The sequence below is a fragment of the Chiloscyllium punctatum genome, chromosome 36 (genome assembly GCF_047496795.1).
Source record: "Chiloscyllium punctatum isolate Juve2018m chromosome 36, sChiPun1.3, whole genome shotgun sequence".
In the NCBI taxonomy this organism is placed as follows: Eukaryota; Metazoa; Chordata; class Chondrichthyes; order Orectolobiformes; family Hemiscylliidae; genus Chiloscyllium; species Chiloscyllium punctatum.
In genome coordinates this window covers 35,714,369-35,736,601 of record NC_092774.1, presented here as the reverse complement: position 1 = coordinate 35,736,601, position 22,233 = coordinate 35,714,369, and the positions used below count along the sequence as shown (strand labels likewise).

The 22,233-nt window shown below is 46.3% G+C and overlaps 4 non-coding genes across 4 annotated transcripts; all 4 read right to left on the bottom strand.

Annotated features, from left to right (window-relative positions):
* Positions 1 to 1,932: 1,932 nt before the first annotated feature.
* Positions 1,933 to 2,006, bottom strand: trnan-guu (transfer RNA asparagine (anticodon GUU)). Its single transcript has one exon. It is a non-coding gene; the product is annotated as a tRNA-Asn (tRNA).
* Positions 2,007 to 17,616: 15,610 nt separating this feature from the next.
* trnae-cuc (transfer RNA glutamic acid (anticodon CUC)) lies at positions 17,617 to 17,688 on the bottom strand. Its single transcript has one exon. It is a non-coding gene; the product is annotated as a tRNA-Glu (tRNA).
* A 2,524-nt stretch (positions 17,689 to 20,212) lies between these two features.
* trnan-guu (transfer RNA asparagine (anticodon GUU)) lies at positions 20,213 to 20,286 on the bottom strand. The gene has a single exon. It is a non-coding gene; the product is annotated as a tRNA-Asn (tRNA).
* A 1,447-nt stretch (positions 20,287 to 21,733) lies between these two features.
* On the bottom strand, positions 21,734 to 21,807 carry trnan-guu (transfer RNA asparagine (anticodon GUU)). The gene has a single exon. It is a non-coding gene; the product is annotated as a tRNA-Asn (tRNA).
* Positions 21,808 to 22,233: the final 426 nt, after the last annotated feature.

Sequence of the window (22,233 nt, the reverse complement as noted above, 5' to 3'; positions counted from 1 at the left end):
TTTCTTTATCAAGGACTCAACCTGCATGTTGACCTTTAGAGAATCCTCGACTAGCACTCCCAGATCCCTTTGTACTTTGGCTTTACACATTTTCTCACCGTTTGGAAAGTAGTCTATGCTTTTATTCTTTTTGCCAAAGTGCAAGACCTCGCATTTGTTCACGTTGAATTCCATCAGCCATTTCCTGGACCACTCTCCCAAACTGTCTAGATCCTTCTGTAGCCTCCCCACTTCCTCAGTACTACCTGCCTGTCTACATAACTTCATATCATCTGCAAACTTCGCTAGAATGCCCCCAGTCCCTTCATCCAGATCATTAATATATAATGCAAACAGCTGTGACCCTAACACTGAACCCTGCGGGACACCGCTCGTCACCGGCTGCCATTCCGAAACCATTCCTCTGCCCAGTGTGCGGGAAGGGCTTTACCAGCTCCTCCAACCTGCTGGCTCACCAGTGGATCCATACTGTGGAGAAGATTTTATTTTCGCCAAAACGAATCGGCACTCACTGGACAGCCATTTAAAATCAACGCTGTCAGCCCAGGATGGAAGACCCGAAGGGATGAACAGTTTTCTTAATTCCTGAAGATTTACAAAGCTGAGACTGGGTTTTGGCGTTTGTTCCCTTTCCACTCCCAGGAGCCGCAGTGGTTGGGGCGGTGAGTTGGGGAAAGTGAAATGTGCCCATGAGCAGCGTGTGGGACTATTTCAGCTTCCTCTCCTCTGAAAGCGCTGTGAGTTGACTCAGATGTTCTCAGTGACATTTACTGACGCGAGACAGTGAAAGGATTCTCATTCCCGCAGATCAGGAATTCAAACCGTATGCCGGCTTCAGGACAATGAGAAAGATTAATTGGGGTGTGTGAGGAAGCTGTGAGCTGCATTTCAAACAGGTAGGTGGAGTCAGATGCGTCATCCATTGCGCCCCCGGCCCTGTGCGGACCTGACACCGCCATGTTGCAGAGTTCTGACGTTAACACGGACATGCGCAGCAATGGGAACATTCACAATGTGAACAACCAAAGATAATCACCGTCACTGCTTCCCTTCCACAGGCCCAACTTTGTGAAGCAGTATCTTTCACTGGCAAATAAAACACCTTTGTCCACAGGTGCCTGCTTAACTTCGATCACGATTTCACGCCCCTCACTGTTCTCGTCTCACTTCCAAACTCTTGGCTCATAGCCTCAATAGCAGCTCTGTGGGTATCTGCTTGTTCCACCCTGACAAGCAGTGGGCTACGGATTCCCGACCAGTCCCAATGTGATTGAAATATTTCAACTCCTCCACTGATTTGCATTTTAAAAAAACCGTGGAGCAATCTCCATTTTCTTTTGATGTCGTTTCTCAACTGTAGTCGGCAGGGTTCACCCCTGCGTGGGGAACCGCAATGGATTTCATGTCCATCGCATTCACCACTCGGCCCACCAATACAGAACCACACTGACAGCTTCATTTCCCAGGTCTCTCTGCCTGTGGAGCTGAGAAAGAGTAAATCATTGCTGAGTTTGTTTGAATCCAATCGCTTCACAGGTTTTGAAAGGGTTAAATATCTGCAAATGGCGACTCTGGGTGTTTCAGCCCGAAAGATGAAATGGACGTTCAGTTAAAAGCAAAAACAGAAATTGCAGGAGCAACTCAGCAGGTCAGGCAGCATCTGTGGAAAGAGAATTAGAGACAATATTTTAGAACTCTTTTTTTTCCTCATCCAGGTGCAGCCAAACCTGCTGAGTTTTTCCAGCAGTTTCGCTTTCTGTTTCGGATTCTCAGCATCCGCAGTCCTTTACGTTAGAAATTCAATCAATTCAGAAACCCCTTTGTACTGCCTCAGTGGAAAAGATTTCCGTTTGGGAAACATTTTCCTGAAACCATTAAAAACGTGCAGTTTTGCAGCCAAGAAAGCGGTCGAAGCGAGAACAAGAAACACACCGCCCCTGGGTGGTCTCGAACCACCAACCTTTCGGTTAACAGCCGAACGCGCTGACCAATTGCGCCACAGAGACAGGCCCAAAAGCTGCCCGCACAGTGTCTTTGAGGAATCTACTCTTCAATTCATAATTCAACCCGCCGAGCCAAAAATTACCATTGTCTTCTATCAGTTTTACTTTCCAGAATAAAGCCTTGGACATTCATTATGGAGACATGGGGACAGCCTGATCCCACCATCTGCAGGCACATCCATGTCACGAGGAACGAGCTCTCCTACACCGGGGCCATCGCCCTCCGAGCCTTTCAGTGTTTTGCCTCTTCCCGAATTTTCTCATTGGTCCCGAGCCGAGAATGGGTTTGAATTCCTGATGTGCAGAGAATTCTTTCAATGTCTCTGGTCAGTTCATGTCCCGAGAACATCAGAGTCAATCAGCCTCTTAAACAAGGGGACGGTGTGTGGACTATCTTTGCTCAGTCAGTCAGTTCATCCTTCATTCTCCTCTAATTCCACTTCCCAAAGAGTTTCTAAAGATTCACAAAGCTGGAGACTGGGATTTGTGTTTTACTTCCTGAACACTTTTCCACCTGCTAACTGACAATATTTTGCCAAAACCTCTTCCCCATTGTAACATTTGCATCATGTCCAGGGATGAGCAATTTCCATTTTGTGGAGTCATTCCCAAGTTTGGGAATGTTCTCTTTTGAGCAAAGAAGGTTAACTTGAGATTTCCAGGGGCTGTTGGCAATGATGGGAGAAGACGTGGTGTGAATGGGCAGGTTAATGATCAGAAGAACCTATTGCCACTGACTAGGGTCAGTTCCCAGAGGACAGGGATTGAAGTTCTTTAATGGAAAGCAGCATTTGTGTCGAACAAACACAGCGAATACTGCAGAAAGCCAACGGGTCGAGCAGCATCTGTGGAAAGGTAAACAGAGCCGACGTTTTGAGTGTGCTACGGTTTTTGTTCAGAACTCAGTCTTTTGCCTCTTCCTGAAGTTGGTCCAGGTCTGTGTCTCAATTGACAAACACATGGCAAGTGCAGTTCCGCAATGTGAAGTTATAGCCTTTGCTGTTTAAAAAAAAGCAGTACATTGTTTAAATGGTGATACATTGGAATGTGGAGAAAGTGAGGACTAGAGGTGAAAGTCGAAAAATGTGGCACTGGAAAAGCACAACAGGTCAGGCAGCATCTGAGGAGCAGGACAGGGGACGTTTCGGGCACAAGCCCTTCATCAGGAATGATGTATGGATGTACTAATGGGTCTCAGAGTCCCTCCACACCAGTCAATGCCAGTTGTCGGGCAGATGCAGCAGGCAATGAGCAAGGCAAGTGATATATTACGAAGAGGAATTGAGTTCAGAAGTGGGGCCATTGAACATATTCAAGGCTAAGTTCATCTGAGTTTTGAACAACAAAGAAGTGGATGCTTATGGGGGGAGGTAAGAAAATGGTTTTAAGACCAGTACAGGTCAGTCACAGAGTCAGACAGCACTGAACAGACCCTTCATCCAACTCGTCCATGCTGAGTATGTTCTCAAACTAAACTCGTCGCACCTAACAGTGTTTGGCCCATAAACATTCGAAACTTTCGTATTCATGTACTTATCCAAATGTCTTTTAAACGTCGTAACTGTACTTGTATAAAATCATGAGGGGCATGGATAGGATAAATAGACAAAGTCTTTACCGTGGAGAGGGGGAGTCCAGAACCAGAGGGAATGGGTTTCGCGTTAGAAGGGAAAGATACAAAAGAGATCTAAGGGGCAACTTTTTCACGCAGAGGATGGTACGTTTATTGAATGAACTGCCAGAGGAAGTGTTGAAGGCTAGTACGAATGCAACATTTAAAAGGCATTTGGGTAGGTGTATGAATAGGAAGGGTTTGGAGGGATATGGGGTCGTGTGCTGTCAGGTGGGACAAGATTGGGTTTGGATAGTTGGTCGGCATGGACAAGTTGGACCAAACAGTCTGTTTCTGTGCTGTACATCTCTATCTCAATGTGAAACATACTCAGTGACCTGGCCGCCACAGTTTTCTGTGACAATGAATTCCACAGATTCACCACTCTCTGGCTAAAGAAATTTCTCCTAATCTCCATTCTCCCTTTATGCTAAGGCTATGCCCAGGGTATTAGTCTCTCCTCCCAATGAAAACATCTTCCCAATGTCCACTCTGTCCAAGCCGTTCAATGTTCTGTACGTTTCAGTTAGATCTCCCTTGAATGTGGGCCTGTTAATCAGCATGAACCAAACCCTTCAGGATGAGGACATCCGTGATTATATTCAACAAAGTGAGAATGGAGGTGAGAGTTTGGGATGGAGATTTTCAGCTTTTAGGGAATAAGGTAGGAAAGAAAGTTTAATATAAATTATAATTGATCAGATGAGCCGATCGGCCAAGGAGTAGTGGATCGAGATTAATTGAGACAAATGTGAGCTGTTGCATTTTGATGAGGCAACTCAGGGCAGGACCAATGTGGTTAATGGTCAATTAATGGAATTCTGTGCTCAAGGAAGCAGTCGAGGCAGCTTCATTAAGACACTGTTGGATGGGTTGTCTGCGTGGTAAGCGAATTCAGGGTAGTTGGGATAATGCAATTTGGAGGAGCTGAGTCGATTGATCGATCCACCATGATTTTAATGAATGGCGGAGCAGAGTCAATGGTTCAAGTGGCCTACTCCCTCTACTACTTTGAAACTATAACCCTGCGTTTCCCATGGCTAACCCACCTAACCTGCACATCCCTGGACACTGGGCAATTTAGCATAGCCAATCCAAATCAAGGCCAGTGAGCAATGTCGTGATTTGGAAACCAAATACCAGAGAATGATAGAAAGGGACAAGGAGAATAAATGTACTAGCAATCAAAACTGGATTCTAACCATCACAAAAAATAAAACTAAAATCTCAGTATGTGAATGTGTGCTGCATTGTAACAAAAGCGAATTAATTGACAGCACACATTGAAGAGAATAATTGTGATCTGAGACTCCTTACAGAGATGTGGCTTCAGAATGACAAGGATTGGATTAGGAATATCGAAGGGATACGTGGCATTCAAGTCGAGTGAGGAGCTCAGTAACGGTAGAGGGTGGGCACTGCTAATCAAAGCACTGATAGCATGGTAGTCTGGTGTCAGCTCGGATTTCAGGTACTGATTTCTCTGTCCTCTGATCTGCCTCTTCACACAGAATTAAATGTTGTATGTTCTCAGCTCTGCTCGATTTCTGCTGAAGCTTTGACCCCTTTTTACACCTTCCGGAGCAATAAAATATTCTGAGCCTCCTGGAAATGACACCTGAATTAAAAAATCTCTATAAAGTTATCTGTCAACTTGCTCGGCTCCATTGGAAAAATGTCCCAGCTTCTTCTTAATTCAAACCCTCCATTCCCAGCAACACGCTGGTAAAGTCGGGAATAGGGAATTGCATCAAATCACATCAATGTACTGTCTGAAACAATCTAGCTGTGTTCTGGCCTGAGATATTGAGAGTCCTTGGTGTAACTAATTACGAATGCAATAAATTTGGTCACAGAATTTTACAATCATTTTGCAACAAAGGGATCTACTCTAATAAGGAGGTAGTGGTCATTTCTAGGGTAAGTGAACAGTTTCTCGATCAGGGAGATGAAGTTCCAGACACTTGGGAAGGGCAAGAAATGAATTTGATAAATAAGACATCGAACTGTGGATGCTGGAAATCTGAAACAAAAACTGAGAACACAGGAAAAACTCAGCAGGACTGGAAGCATCTGTGGAGAGAAAGCAGAGTTAAAGTTTCGATTCCAACAACTCCTCTTCAGGATTCTGAAATAGTTTGTGAGAACCCCTTAAGTCATCTGCCCAGCTTTAAGACCATAATACACAGGAGCAGGATGAGGCCATTTGGCCCATCGAGTCTGCTCCACCAGTCGATCATGGATGATATGTTTCTCCATCCCATTCTGCTGCCCTCTCCTCATAACCCTTGACCCCTTATTAATCAAGAACCTATCTCTGTCTTAAATGCCCTCAATGACTTGGCATACTGAACCCTTCTACTAGTGGAAACATCATCTCCACATTCACATTGTCCAGGCATAGAGTAGCACAGCGCTGCCTGACCCACTGTCCACTTCCTGTTGTTTTCAGGAAGGTTTCCAGCAGCTCCAACAACGCGCTTCTAAATTTTGTACCCAGTTGGTTAGCTCTCCCTGGATCCCGTGAGATTTAACCTTACTCAACAATCCACTGTGTGGTACAATTAACAAAGTTCCCAGCCCCCACCTCTTTCCGCACACATGGGCAGCCCGATGGATCAGTGGTTCGCACTGCTGCCTTACAGCGCCAGGGATCCGCTTTCGATTCCAGCCTTGGGGCGACTGTCTGTGTGGAGTTTGCACATTCTCCCTGCCGTGTCTGCTGGGTTTCCTCCGGGTGCTCTGGTTTCCTCCCAAAATCTAATGATGTGCAGTTTCGGGAGAAGTGGCCATACTAAATGTGCAGTACGTTTGGTGGAATGGGATAGGGGAAAGTGTCTACATAGATTACGCTTTGGATGGTCGGTGTGGACTTCTAAGGCTGAATGGCCTGTTTCCATATTGCAGGAATTCTACGTGGCATTCCCCCAACTCCAGAGTCTCAGCACTCTTGGTTTTTCCCATGAACAGTGTGGGGGAGGGAAACAATGTTTTACACGGGAGTAAGGTTCCGTGAGTGTGAAGTTAAAAGTAAACGCATTGCTTCAGCTGTTTTCCCCGGTATACCAGAGGGTGAGGGGTGATCTTACAGACGTTTATAGAATTATGAGAGGCATGGAGAGGATAAATAGACAAGATCATTTCCCTGAGATGGGAGAAGTCCAGAACAGGAGGATAATATGTTTGGGGTGAGGGAGGCAAGTGTAAGGAATGATCTGCCAGAGGAAGTGGTGGATGTAAGTCCAATTATAATATTTAAAAGGCATCTGGATGGGTATATGAAGAGGAAGAGTTCAGAGGGATATGGGCCAAGTGCTGGTAAATGAGACGAGATTAATTTAGGCTACCTGGTCGGCACGGATGAGTTGGACAGAAGGACCTGTTTCTGTGCTGTGTATCTCTGTGACTCTGGCTTACCCGTAATGTTTGCCACGCCTGTGTGTTCAGTTTCTGTCTGGTGTCGGTGCCAATGCCTTGATATCTCATTTCCTCCATCGCCCAACTTCCACCTCCCCAGATGTTAACCATTTCGTGTCTGGTTGTATCTCAAGAAGCTGCATTGAAGGTTCATCCTGAATTGACACTTTTTTTGCTCCCCAAAATCAGACTTACTCACTCCTTCATATCGTGAAAGATACTAACTTTCAGGTGGAGGCATCCAAAATTCAGAGGTGTCTATCTTGATGTTTTCATTTTTCGGTCTCTGTAAGATCCTGAATCAGTACCGTCGGGAGGATTAGTTTGAGCGGAGTGAGAATAGAGGGGTGAGAGGGGGTGGGATGGTGCTTTCAATTTTGTGGAAAAAGAAAAGAATGTTCTGCGGAAAGTAGAATTGCTTGTTTGGAATTTCTAACCTGGACTGACAGCAATGACTTTTGTAATCTCATTTTACAGATTATTTGAAGATCTGAAGACGGACTTTTCAATATCAATAGATGAAGAGCTTTGCCTGAAACATTGACTCTGCTGCTCCTCAGATGCTGCCTGATCTGCTGTGCTTTGACTCTGACTCTCCAGCATTTGCAGTCCTCAATTTCACGTCAATGTCTGGCAGTCACTGAACAATTTTCGACTATGATTCTGTGAGAAGGAACCAAGCTTTTTGGTTCCTCTTTCAGTACGTTTTCAGCATCAGTGAGACTGGAAGAGAGACCCGACTGTTGCAGCACTCTGATTGTGGAGCCAGTAAAAGTTATACAGACTGGGAAGAGGAATTCACGGCAGGGAGGTGCTGTACACGCGTTTGTGTGCAGCTGAAGCTTCGGTCATGAAGAAACCCAAGGAATCCCGTCCCGTGGAGAAACCATGAAAAGAGGCAACTGTGGGAAAGGCTTCCGTTTCCCATCTGACCTGGAGACTCATGGGCGCAGTAACACCGGGGAGAGACTGTTCTCCTGCCCTGAGTGCGGGAAGACCTTCAGCAGTTCCTCTGCACTGCAGAGGCACCAGGCGGTCCACACAGGCGAGAGGCTATTCTCCTGCCCCGAATGCGGGAAGGCCTTCAGCCATTTCCTCCGTCCTACTGACCCACCGCCGGGTCCACATATTAGAGAAGCCCTTCAGCTGTTCCAAGTACGGGAAAGCCTTCAACGATACCTCTGCCCTGCTGAGGCAACATTGGATCCACACCGAGGAGAGCCCGTTCTCCTGCCTAATGTGCGGGAAGGGCTTTACCCAGGCATCCCACCTTCGGATCCATACGGGGGAGAGGCCCTTCCTGTGCCCATAGTGTGGGAAGTCCTTCAGCAATTCCTCCCAACTGCTGAGGCACAGGTGGGGCCATACCGGGGAGAGGCCGTTCACCTGCCCTGAGTGGAACCGGAGGTTCTCATCATTCTGCTCATTGCAGAAGCGCCAGCGGGCGCACCAGTGCTCCCAACAATCTGATTCTGCTGGTGAAGCTGCTGTGGGCCACTGCGAGGATTCAACCCCTGCACATTCTGACAGTGCTTATAGTGGGATAGTCGGTCGGTTTTTTTTTTGTTTTATGCCGTCGTGCTCCCCCACCCCTGCAACTTTGCTTCCATTGGGCACTGCTGCTCGTTGAGACCAGGAGCTGTTCTCTCTAGATTCTACTGTCCAGTTAAAGAATTGTTGGCTCTTTCTGTGAATGAGTCCCAGCCTGTAAGAAATGGCTGAATACTGGGGTATGTATTCACATTCAGCAGTGACTTGTAAATTAGATTTACAGTTACGTGTCTGTGAAACAGTCATAGTCCAAAGATTGCACAAAGGCTTGGCAATTCATTGTTGGAAACTGTTTGCTTGAATTGGTAAGTTTAAAAAAAAAATTCTTTCTTAATTTGCCGCTTAAGTCTCTGTCTCTGAGATGGTGGGGGACTTGATCAAAGGGTTTAAATAATTGCTATTAATGAGATTATCTTCTTTAACTTTGCCCTAGAAAATTTACTATATTTATAATTGTTGGTTTTTGTTTAAATTATAATGTTGATGAGCAAGATCTGTTCTTCATCAAGTCTGGTTCGGAACAGTTGAGAAATTGAGGGACATTGCACGTTTTAATTTCACTATGTTGTGAATCTAGAGACAGTGACATTCATTTGTATTGGGTTGCTTACCCTTAGTTGTTGTGTCTTCCACCCCAACTATTCACTATGGTAGTGAGTTCCGCAGTCTCACCACACTCTGAGGTTTTTCATGAAATCCTTAGTAGAGAATTGTAAGGGAAAATGTTGACGAGGGCAGAATGTAGGGTCTTAACTGCAAATGCCAGGAAGACATTCGACAAAGTGAAAACATGACAATGTAGAGACAAATAAAGAGCTTTGACAGCAATGAAGAGGTCACACGTCAGAGTTCAAGATAATGGTTGTGACAAAGTAAAATGTACTCTGCAGATATTGGATATTGTAATTAAGCAAGTTTCTAGATGCTGTAGTTGGTTGAATACGATAATAAGAGATGAAATAACCAAAACCACTCATGTAATTTGATGTCGATAACCATAAAGCAAGTGCATACTATTGATTGATATAGGCCAATTGCGTGCAATTAGACCATTCAGCCCATCGAGTCAACATTGACTGACCATCCCACCCAGACCCAGTTCGTTCCCCTATCCCTGTAACCCTGCATCTCCCATGGTAAATCTACCCTCAACTGCACGTCCTTTGGACCGTGAGAGGAGGCCAGAGCACCCCAGGAAGCCAACGCAGACACAAGGGGAGAATGTGCAAACTCCACACAGACAGTCGGCCCAAGGGTGGGATCAAACCCAGGTCACTGATGCCGTGAGGCAGCAGTGCTAACCACCGCGCCACCACCACATGCTGCTCTCTAAAGGAGTGAATTTCAAAGTCTCGGGAACACTTGTGAGAAAAACAAAACTCTCCTATCTTAAATGAGAGACTAGTCTCTGGCTAGAATTGAGTTGACATTACATTTGCATTAAGTCCTCTCCAGATGTTATACAGCTCCATCGGATCATCTGTTTCTTCTAAACTCAAACTGATATAAGCCCAGCCTGACATCCCCTTGTCCCCGATTATAAGTTGAGTAAATGAGCGACCCTCCACCTCACCGGCATGACAAAGGATGCCCTCAATCCATGTTGACCTTAACTGTCTAACCTCTTGACCCCCACGCCACAATGTGGTCAGCCGCAACTCAGCCCTGAACGAGAGCAGAGGAACTGAATAGACAGCAGTGAGGTGGGCATTGCATTCCCAGAGAATATTGTTCAAGTGTGAAATTTGTTCAGCTCACATTCAGATCATTGCAGGGACTATGTCTTTGATCCCAAGAACAGTCTAGTTTTGTTGTACATTGTGTGTGTTTTATCTGTGTGTCACGACATGATTTTCTGTTGCTGTCATTCCCATTAGGATGTGTGAACTCTGTACCAGAGAATAGTCTCAGTTCTAAATTTTCCTTGAGGAATAGTGTAGAACGGACTAAATCTCAGTCAGAATGGAAGAACCTCTACTGTTTATTTAACCCTCTGCTGTCATTGTCCTGGGACTGTATGAATGGGGAAGTGTAGAGGACGTTTTCCTCTGTACCTAACCCAATGCAGTCTCTGTCTTGGCAGTGTTTCTTGGGTACAGTGTTGAGGTCGCGTCACTTGCAATTGAAGAGTAGAGGAAGCTTTATTCTGATTGTCATCCCATGCTGTCCTTGTCCTGGGAGGTTTAGATGGCATCTATAATTGAAGTGAATGCAGACTTGGCTGTGGGAGTGGAGGGTACTTCTACCTGAGCACACCCATCTTTGAGATTGCTGTGCTGATCAAGACAATCTCAGACACCTTCATGCACTTTTCCAACCAACCACAGGGTGGTTAAGGATGGGTATAAATGCTGGCATTGCCAGCGATGCCCACACCCCATGCATGAATAAATACTTTCTATTTAAAAGTTACATTCACGTTCCAAACCCTCTAATGTATGATGACTTAAATGGACAATTCTTGTCTGTTTGTAATTTCATTTTGAAACATAGGAATGTGTCAACCATGTAGAAATATAACAAGAACAACAAATGGAGAATTTAACAGGTAATGAGCAGGACCAGAATGCTCAGTCAGCCTGACCCCCATGGCTGAGAGGGTTCTCCCAGATGTTGACGTTACACCAGTGCCTTTTACTCTTGCAGCTTCCCCAAAAGTTTGTCCCTGATGTAAGATCATTCAATGACCCCAAGTACGAACTGTTTTTATCTCCATAACTGGTGCAAGACTTGCTGAGTATCTCCAGCCCTTCTGCTCGACCCCTTAATGGGATTTGAGCTTCCCTAAGTCAGTGTAATGAAGAACTGCAGATGATGGAGATCTGAAACACAAAAATGCGTCAAATGCCGCAGAAACTCAATAGGACTGGCAGCACATGTGGAGAGAGAAGCAGAGTTAGCATTTCAAGTGCTGTGACCCTTCTTCACAACTGTTCTGGACTCAAGCCAGGATATTGTCTTTCTTTCTTTCTCTCTCTCTCCACCAGTGTTCCCAGACTGGCTGAGTTTCTCCAGCAATTTCTGTTATGACACTTTCACAAGGTTGATGTTTGTTATCCATCCCTAAGTGCAAGGTGTCTTGCTTGTGCCAATTCAGAGGGCAGTTTAAGAGTCAACCACATTGCTGTTGGTCTGGAGTCACATGTAAGTCACACCATGCAAGGATGGCAGTTTCCCTCCTGAAAGGACATTGGTGTACATGGGTTTTCAATGACAATTGACGTCAGTGCCATCGATACCATACTGAGACTTACTTTGTGTTCCCCATTTATGATTTGAATTATTCACATCTTACCTCTTGCTGTGGTGGGATTTGAACTCATGCTCCCTGGATTACCCATCCTGTGACATTATGACTACACTGTTGTTTCCCATTCTTTGATATTTTGTGTTTGTTGTTCACGTCTTTGTCTTCTGATGTTTGGGAAATTGAACCTGTTTAAAAAATTGCCCTAAACTTGTCCCTTTGACCAAGTATTTGGTCACATGTCTCATCTGTGCTCCGGTCTTGTGATTTTTAAAGGAATTCTCATTATGTTCATGTGAAGCACTTTGACATAATTAACTGCTCACAGGTATTATTTGAATGCAGCTTGTGTCCCTATCTTAATATCTGAAAGTACAGGGTCATATTTTAAATGTAGAAGACAAAAATGAGGATGATTTCTTTTCTTTCTGTGGGTTGTGTGTCTTCTTCAAAAGGCAGTAGATTCAAAATCTTTAAGGCAGAGGTAGATAGGTTCTTGATAACCAAGGGGATGAAAGATTGTCGGGGATATGTTGGAATGTAGAGTTGAGGTTGAATTCAGATCAGCCATGATCTTATTGGATGTTGCAGCAGGCTCGAAGTGCCGAGTGACCTACTCCCGCCCATTGTATGTTTGTATCAAGCAGTCTGTGTCTCCCCTCTTATAGCTATGAACAGGGTAATTCCTTTCCGATATTGCCCCTTGTCGACAGTTAATTGATCACCAGATGGCCCTCTATTGGGAGCAGGCACCTTGTAGCAATTGCAGTATTTCTTGTGTTAATTTTGTTGTTTCTTACTAAGTGTTCCTGAGAATCTTCGAAATAAAAACCAAAACACTTCTATTATTATCGCACGAATAGATGTGTTGGTTTGGATGTAACATTGTTGAATTAGCCATTCCCATCTTTTCCAGAATTCTGTGTTTAAAGCCCTCGAGTCTGGTTTCCACCCCTGAAACAGTTCTTATCAAGGTCATATTTGACATCCTTTGTACCGGTGACAGGGATAAACATTCCCTCGTCGAATGTCCCTCTGCGGACAGCCTTGATCAGGGTTAATGACAGTACTGACCACCTCCAGCAACACTCTATCCTCTGGGAGGGTCTGCTTTTAGTGTCTTCCGTTCTGATTTGTTTAACCGGAGCTGCTGGTGTTGGCATCTATACTAATGATATCCAACTGTGCCTGAACACCACATCTCTCCCGACTCCTCTGTCATTCATAATTTACCAATAATTTCATCGGAATGCCTGCCCAATTTCCAGCATTGGATAACCATAAACATTCCCTTAGTTAAATATTGTGAAGTGTGAAGCCATTGTTTTAGTCCCCAAGTTCGACCTGAGCCCCAGTTCCCCCCACCCCCACCCCCACCCCCCCCCCCCCCCCCAGCCCACCACGCAAGTAACTCTGTTGACAGCCTTCACGTCACTTTAAAACTAGGATCGATAGATTCATGAAGAGTCGGGGATGAACAGTTGCAGGAAAAGGGCAGGAAAGTGAATGTGGGGAATGCCAGATGACCCAGAATCCTACTGAATGGAGAAGCAAGCTCAAGGGGCTGAATGGCATATTCCTGTTCCTGCTTCTTCTGGTTCCCGAGCCCTTCCCCCGATCCAGGACACTGACTTCAGTATGTGCCATTACTGAGACTGCTGATGGTCCCTTGTGTAATATCAACAACTTAGCAGCTGCTGAAACCTCTTGCTCCTTTGTTACCTCTGAACACAATAAGCCAATGTGTTCAGGGGAGGCGATGGCCGACTTTATTGTCACCAGACTATTCACCCAGGTAATGTTCTAGGGACTTGTGTTCAAAACCTGCCACGGCAGATGGTGGAATCTGAATTCAATATAAATCTGGAATTAAGAGTCTAATGATGAAATCGTTGTGGTTTGTTGTAAAAACTTATCTGGTTTCCTTCTGTCCGAACCTGGTCCGATCTACATGAAATTCAGATCCACTGTCAGCTGATTGAATCTTCACTGCCCTTTCAATCAAAACCTCCACTTTCACCTCCCTACTTTTATACTCCATTTAAAGGCCAATCTCCCCTTTGCCTTCCCTATTAGTCATTGTGCTCCCAGAAGCAGGATTGTCGATCAGTTTAAAGTAGGTCATATATCTCTGATTACATCGATACAGAAGGCAGTGAAGAAAGGTTTCAGCACACTGGCCTTCATCAGTTCGGGAATTGAATATAGATGTTGGCATGTTATGTTATCTTTATACAGGACGTTGATGAGGCTGCACCTGGAATATTGTGATCAGTTTTGGTCCCGTTGGTGTTCTGACTTCTGACTTCTTCAACTCTGGGTTTGTGTTGAACTTGATGGGATATTTTGTCCAACTCAGCATGTTTAAACAGTATCGCTCAGAGGGATTCATCTGAAACTTTTCAGGAGGTGAGCACAACAAGATTGAACTATTCAAAGTTACTTGGACTCTATTTTAAACTTACATCAGGACTAGTAGTCAGAGACACATACAGCTTGGAAACAGACCCTTCGGTCCAACTTGTCCATACTGACCTGATATCCTAAACTTATCTCGTCCCATTTGACAACACCTGACCCAAGTCGTGTGGCAGCTCATTTCATTTCTGTACCACCCTCTGCATGAAGAGGTTGTCCCTTTAATATATTTCGCCTCTCACCCTACACCTATGCCCTCTAGTTCTGGACTCCCCCAGCCCAGGGAAAAGACCTTCTCTATTAACCTGTCCATGCCCCTCATGATTTTGTAACCTCTATTAGGTCACTCCACTGCCTCTGACGGTCCAGTGAAAACAGTCCCAGCCGATTCAGCCTCTCCCTGTAGCTCAAACCCTCCAACCCCCAGCAACATTCCCGTAAATCGTTTTTCACAGAGAAGTCAACGTTTCAGTCCAGAAGAAGGGTTAATACACAAAACGCTGACTACTCCACATCCTGGTGCTGCCTGGCTTGCTGTATTCTCCCAACCTCTTGCTTGCCTACATCGGGTTTCAACATGTAGTAGCTCAGTGTTTTCCACTGCAGGCTCACCGTTCCGGGGACCCAGGTTTGATTCCAGCCTTGGGTGGCTGTCTGTGAGGAGTTTTCATATTCTCCCAGTGTCTGCGTGGGTTTTCTCTGGGTGGTCCTGATTTCTTCCATAGTCCAAAGACGTTCAGGTCATGTCGATTGGCGATGCTAACTGCCCATCGAGTTTGGTACATTAGTCAGAGGGAATTGGGTCTGGATGGGTTACTCTTCGGAGGGTCGATGTTGGGACCAATGGCCTGTTTCCACACTGTAGCTAATCTCATCTGCACTACTTTTGTCTCTAACGAATGGCTGAGTAGACTCGATGGGCCGAATGGCCTAACTTCTGCTCCAATGCTCTTGCGGTCTTACGTTTCTCTGGATCATTTCATTTGGCAATGTGCAGTCCCTGGCTCAAAGAGCAGCAGTTTCCAATGAAAGCAAAGCTCATACGATGGTTGAACTCCTACAGTGTGGAAACAGGTCCTTCAGCCCAACACATCTGCACAGATTCTCCGAAGAGTAACCCACTCAGATCCATTTTCCTACCCTCCATAAATTGCACACAGACCCCCAAGGGTGGAATTATTCCTGGGTTCCTGGTGCCATGAGTCAGCAGTGCTAACCGTGAGCCACCACGAGGTTGTGGTTGTGGGGTGTGGGGGAGGCAATTGCAGTCCAGCAGAAAATAAAAACAGCCCACCTACTCTCCCACTGCACCCACTGTCAGAACTGGCAGGAGGTTCAGTCCGGGAGTGAGACCCAAGGCAGCGTCACCGGTGGGATCTGATTGCTGGGAGCGCTGGTGCCCCCGCTGGTGCTTCCGCAAGTTGCAGGAAAACATGAACCTCTTCCCACACTCGGGCCAGCTGAAGGGCCTCTCCCCGGTGTGGACACACTGGTGCTTCAGCAGGGCGGAGGAATGACTTCACGCACTCAGGGCAGCAGAAGGGCCTCCCACCCTCCGCCCCCCATCCCCCCATGTGGACCAGCTGGTGCTTCAGCAGTGTGGAGGAGCGGGTAAAACCCTTCCCACATTCGGGCAGGATAAAGGTATCTCCCCGGTGTGGACAGACTGTTGCATCAGCAGGGCTGAGGAATTGATGAAGGACTTCCTGCACTTAGGCAACTGAACGACCTCTCCCCCATGAGGACCCACCAATGGGCCAGTAGGTCGGAAGAAAGAGCAAAGCCCTTCCTGAAATCGGGGCAGAAGAACGGCTTCTCCTCAGTGTGGACCCACTGGTGTCTCAGCAGGTGGAAGAACTGCTGAAGGCCATCTCGCACTTGGGGCCGGAGAACAGCTTTCCCCGGTGTGGACCATCTGGTGCGTGAGCAGGACAGATGAATCACTGAAGGCATTCCCACACTCAGGGCAGCAGAAGGGCCTCTTCCCCTCTGTGGACCCATTGGTGCTTCAGAACCCTTTCAAATTTCACAATATCCTTCTGAGAGGAAGGAGACCAGAATTGTAGACAATATTTCAAAAGTGGTCTAAAAAATGTCCTGTACAGCCACAACATAACCTCCCAACTCCAATACTCAAACAGAGGATTGTGAAAGCTTTCAAAACCCACAAAAAACAAACAGGCAAGAATGGAGGGACAAACCGAATTTTTGAGAGTCACCTTGAAAGCATCAATGAGAAAACGGCGGAGGGGGTTTATTGGGGATCCGTTCTCCTTAAATACAGTATATACGTATTTCTCTTGTGCTGTTCGTAGTTTCTCTGTGCTGCAGTGTGTAGTGGCTCGTTGAAATAATGTCCTGATGCAGCTTCATTTGTGGGTGTTGGGATGACAGGTTCTGCAGTAAAGTATTTGGTTTGTGTGCGTTGTTTTTCAGTAGATGCCAGTTTGAAATTCCCCATTGACTGTTTGCTCCACTGTGACATTAAGAAATGCCACATTGTTGTTGTTCTCCTCCCCTTCAAACCAGGAGCCCCCCCTTAGACCATAATCTCACGACTTGGAACACCAATATACAGACTAGTCAAAGGCCTCCACTGAAGGCAAAAACACCTCGTCGAAGATTCACTCCACTCCATTCACTCCATCCAAGAATTCCTGAACAGCAAAGACACTGAGATAGAAGAGGATGGAATAATGTTGTACTTTGACATAACAGCCCTGTTCACATCCATTAACATCAACGTGACCAAAGAAAACTGAAGACACTACTCGAAGAACTAAAGACACAAACACAGCATCAACTTCATCAGCAAAGATAGCACTGTCAAGCTCGTGGAACTGTGCCTTACCACCCACTTCATATTCAATAACAAGCCCTACAAACAAATCAACGAAATACCCATGAAACCACCAGCATCAGGATTCCTAGCAGAAGCAATAATGCAGAGACTCGAACAAACAGCCCTTCCAACGATCCAACCCAAACTTTGAGTCCGCTGCAGCGATGACACTTTTGTCATCAAAAAATGAAACAAATTAGAGGAATCCTACAACACCATCAACAATATCCTTACTGGCATAAAATTCACAAAAGAGGAGAACAACAACAAAGTGCCATTTCTAGATGTCACAGTGGAGCGAACAGTCAATGGTATATTCAAAACAGCGTCTACAGGAAAACAACGCATGCGAACCAAGAACTTAACAACAGAAGCAATCACCACTACACATACAAAGAAATCTGAATCAGGACACGATTTCAACGAGCCACGATTCACTGCAGCACCCAGGAACGACGAAGATCAATAAACAACCTCACAGAGTGTTTCAGAAGAACGGGTAGCCGATAAACCCCAAGAAAACGGTTTCCCTGACCGGGAATCGAACCCGGGCCGCGGCGGTGAGAGCGCCGAATCCTAACCACTAGACTACCAGGGAGATGCATGCACAGCCTGATAGCTCTACTGAAAATTTCTTCCCTGACCGGAAATCGAATCCGGGCCGTGGTCGGTCGAAGGCTTTCACCTGTGTATCCAACAATGTCATTTCTTGTATCCATTGCCCCCGATGCGGTCTCCTCTACATTGGGGAGACTGGAGACTCTTCGCAGAGTCAAGTCACAACGCTTGAGGGAACATCTACAGGACACCAGCACCAATCAACCCCATTGCCCTATGGCCCAACATTTCAAACCCCCTCCCACTCTGCCGAGGACATGCAGGTCCTGGGCCTCCTTCATCGCCGCTCCCTCCCCACTCGATGCCTGGAGGATGAACGCCTCATCTTCCGCTTGGGGTAAATTCAACCCTAGGCCATCAATATGGACTTCATCAGATTCCTCATTTCCCCTCCCTCCACCTGACCTCAATTCCAACCTTCCAGCTCAGCGCTGACCTCATGACCTGTACTACCTGCCAATCTCCCTCCCCACCTATCCGCTCCACCCTCCTCTCTGATCTGTCACCTCCATCCCCTCCCCCATTCACTGATTGTACTTTTTGCTACCTTTGGCCCCGCACACCCCACCCCCAATTTATCTCTCCACCCTGGAGGGGTCCTGCCTCTATTCCTGATGAAGGGCTTTTGCCCGAAACATCGATTTTCCTGCTCCTCGGAAGCTGTCTGACTTGCTGTGCTTTTCTAGCACCACTCAGATCTAAACTTTGGTTTCCAGCATCTGCAGTCCTCACTTTTGCCGACCCAATAAACCCAGTGTACCGATTTCACATCAACAAACTGACACAAGCAGACACAACGTCTGCAGAAACCCTAGCCACATTACTTTACATTAAAGACATCTGGGAAATGATGTCCAGACAACTCAACCCTCTCAGCATCATGGTAGCCCACACATATACCAACACACTTAAGCAGCGGCTAATGTACCTGAAATACCCGATAAAAACAACCAGCAAACGGATGTAATTTACAAAATACCATACAAGGAAATATATACATGAACTCTGCCGCGCAGTTTTCTGTGGCAAGAAATGCTGGGATGAGATAAGGAAGATTTTTTCAGCCAAAACGAATCGACACTGACTGGACAGCCATTTAAAATCAACACTGTCAGCCCAGGATGGAAGACCCGAAGGTATGTACAGTTTTCTTATTTCCTGAAGATTTACAAAGCTGAGACTGGGTTTTGGTGCTTGTTCCTTTTCCACTCCCAGGAGCCGCAGTGGTTGGGGCGGTGTGTTGGGGAAAGTGAAATGTGCCCGTGAGCAGCGTGTGGGGCTATTTCAGCTCCCCCTCCTCTGACAGCGCTGTGACTTGACTCAGATGTTCTCAGGGACACTTACTGACGCGACACAGTGAAAAGAGTCTCATTCCCGCAGTTCGGAATTCAAACCGTATGCCGGCTTCAGGACAATGAGAAAGATTAATTGGGTGTGTGAAGAAGCTGTGAGCTGCATTTCAAACAGGTAGGTGGAGTCAGATGCATCATCCATTGCCCCCCTGTCACTGTGCGGATCTGACGCCGCCATGCTGCAGAGTTCTGACGTTAACACGGACATGCGCAGCAATGGGAACATTCACAAGAGTAACAGCCAAAGATAATCACCGTCACTGATTCCCTTCCATAGTCCCAACTTTGTGAAGCAGTATCTTTCACTGGCAACTAAAACACCTTTGTCCTCAGGTACCTGCTTAACTTCGATTACGACTTCACGCCCCTCACTGTTCGATCTCATTTCCAAACTCTTGGCTCATCGCCTCAATAGCAGCTCTGTGGGTATCTGCTTGTTCCACCCTGACAGGCAGTGGGCTACAAATTCCCGACCAGTCCCAATGTGATTGAAATACTTCAACCCCTCCACTGATTTGCATCTTTAAAAAAACCGTGGAGCAATCTCCGTTTCTTTTTGACGTCGTTTCTCAACTGTAGTCGGCAGGGTTCACACCTGCGTGGGGAAACCGCAATGGATTTCATGTCCATCGCATTCACCACTCGGCCCACCAATACAGAACCACACTGGCAGCTTCATTTCCCAGGTCTCTCTGCCTGTGGAGCTGAGAAAAAGTGAATCCTTGCAGAGTTTGTTTGAATTCAATCACTTCTCAGGTTTCGAAAGGGTTAAATATCTGCAAATGGCGAGTCTGGGTGTTTCATCCCGAAAGATGAAATGGACGTTCAGTTAAAAACAAAACCAGAAATTTCAGGAGCAACTCAGCAGGTCAGGCAGCATCCGTGGAAAGAGAATCAGAGACAACATTTCAGAATTCGTTTTTTGCCTCATCCAGGTCCAGCCAAACCTGCTGAGTTTCTCCAGCAGTTTCGCTTTCTGTCTCGGATTCTCAGCATCCGCAGTCATTTATGTTAGAAATTCAATCAATTCAGAAACCCCTTTGTGCTGCCTCAGTGGAACAGATTTCCGTTTGGGAAACATTTTCCTGACACCATTAAAAACGTGCACTTTCGCAGGCAAGAAAGCAGTAGGAACGAGAACAAGGAGCACGCCGTCCCTGGGTGGTCTGGAACCACCAACCTTTCGGTTAACAGCCGAACGCGCTGACCAATTGCGCCACAGAGACAGGTCCAAGAGCTGTTTGCACAGTGTCTTTGAGGAACCTACTAATCAATTCATAATTCAAACCGCCCCGCCCAAAATTACCATTGTTTTCTATCAGTTTTACTTTTCTATAATAAAGCCTTGGACATACATTGTGGAGACATGGGGACAGCCTGATCCCACCATCTGCAGGTACATCCATGTCACGAGGAATGAGCTCTCCACCACCGGGGCCATCGCCCTTCGAGCCTTTCAGTGTTTTGCCTCTTCCTGATTTTTCTCGTGCCTGCCACACGCCAGATGAAAAGCTGAATACTTCTCTGGAAAAACTGCCGGGCAATGCAGGAGAATTCAAACCGTATGCCGGCTTCAGGACAATGAGAAAGATTAATTGGGTGTGTGAAGAAGCTGTGAGCTGCATTTCAAACAGGTAGGTGGAGTCAGATGCATCATCCATTGCCCCCCTGTCACTGTGCGGATCTGACGCCGCCATGCTGCAGAGTTCTGACGTTAACACGGACATGCGCAGCAATGGGAACATTCACAAGAGTAACAGCCAAAGATAATCACCGTCACTGATTCCCTTCCATAGTCCCAATTTTGTGAAGCAGTATCTTTCACTGGCAACTAAAACACCTTTGTCCTCAGGTACCTGCTTAACTTCGATTACGACTTCACGCCCCTCACTGTTCGATCTCATTTCCAAACTCTTGGCTCATCGCCTCAATAGCAGCTCTGTGGGTATCTGCTTGTTCCACCCTGACAGGCAGTGGGCTACAAATTCCCGACCAGTCCCAATGTGATTGAAATACTTCAACCCCTCCACTGATTTGCATCTTTAAAAAAACCGTGGAGCAATCTCCGTTTCTTTTTGACGTCGTTTCTCAACTGTAGTCGGCAGGGTTCACACCTGCGTGGGGAAACCGCAATGGATTTCATGTCCATCGCATTCACCACTCGGCCCACCAATACAGAACCACACTGGCAGCTTCATTTCCCAGGTCTCTCTGCCTGTGGAGCTGAGAAAAAGTGAATCCTTGCAGAGTTTGTTTGAATTCAATCACTTCTCAGGTTTCGAAAGGGTTAAATATCTGCAAATGGCGAGTCTGGGTGTTTCATCCCGAAAGATGAAATGGACGTTCAGTTAAAAACAAAACCAGAAATTTCAGGAGCAACTCAGCAGGTCAGGCAGCATCCGTGGAAAGAGAATCAGAGACAACATTTCAGAATTCGTTTTTTGCCTCATCCAGGTCCAGCCAAACCTGCTGAGTTTCTCAAGCAGTTTCGCTTTCTGTCTCGGATTCTCAGCATCCGCAGTCATTTATGTTAGAAATTCAATCAATTCAGAAACCCCTTTGTGCTGCCTCAGTGGAGAACAGATTTCCGTTTGGGAAACATTTTCCTGACACCATTAAAAACGTGCACTTTCGCAGGCAAGAAAGCAGTAGGAACGAGAACAAGGAGCACGCCGTCCCTGGGTGGTCTGGAACCACCAACCTTTCGGTTAACAGCCGAACGCGCTGACCAATTGCGCCACAGAGACAGGTCCAAGAGCTGTTTGCACAGTGTCTTTGAGGAACCTACTAATCAATTCATAATTCAAACCGCCCCGCCCAAAATTACCATTGTTTTCTATCAGTTTTACTTTTCTATAATAAAGCCTTGGACATACATTGTGGAGACATGGGGACAGCCTGATCCCACCATCTGCAGGTACATCCATGTCACGAGGAATGAGCTCTCCACCACCGGGGCCATCGCCCTTCGAGCCTTTCAGTGTTTTGCCTCTTCCTGATTTTTCTCGTGCCTGCCACACGCCAGATGAAAAGCTGAATACTTCTCTGGAAAAACTGCCGGGCAATGCAGGAGAATGGCACAACGGGTGCGTGTTGGGACCATAACGCAAAAGAGAGACCATTCTCTCCTATTCATTCAACGTCGTCTTTAGCAGCTTTCCCGCTTTGTTCTG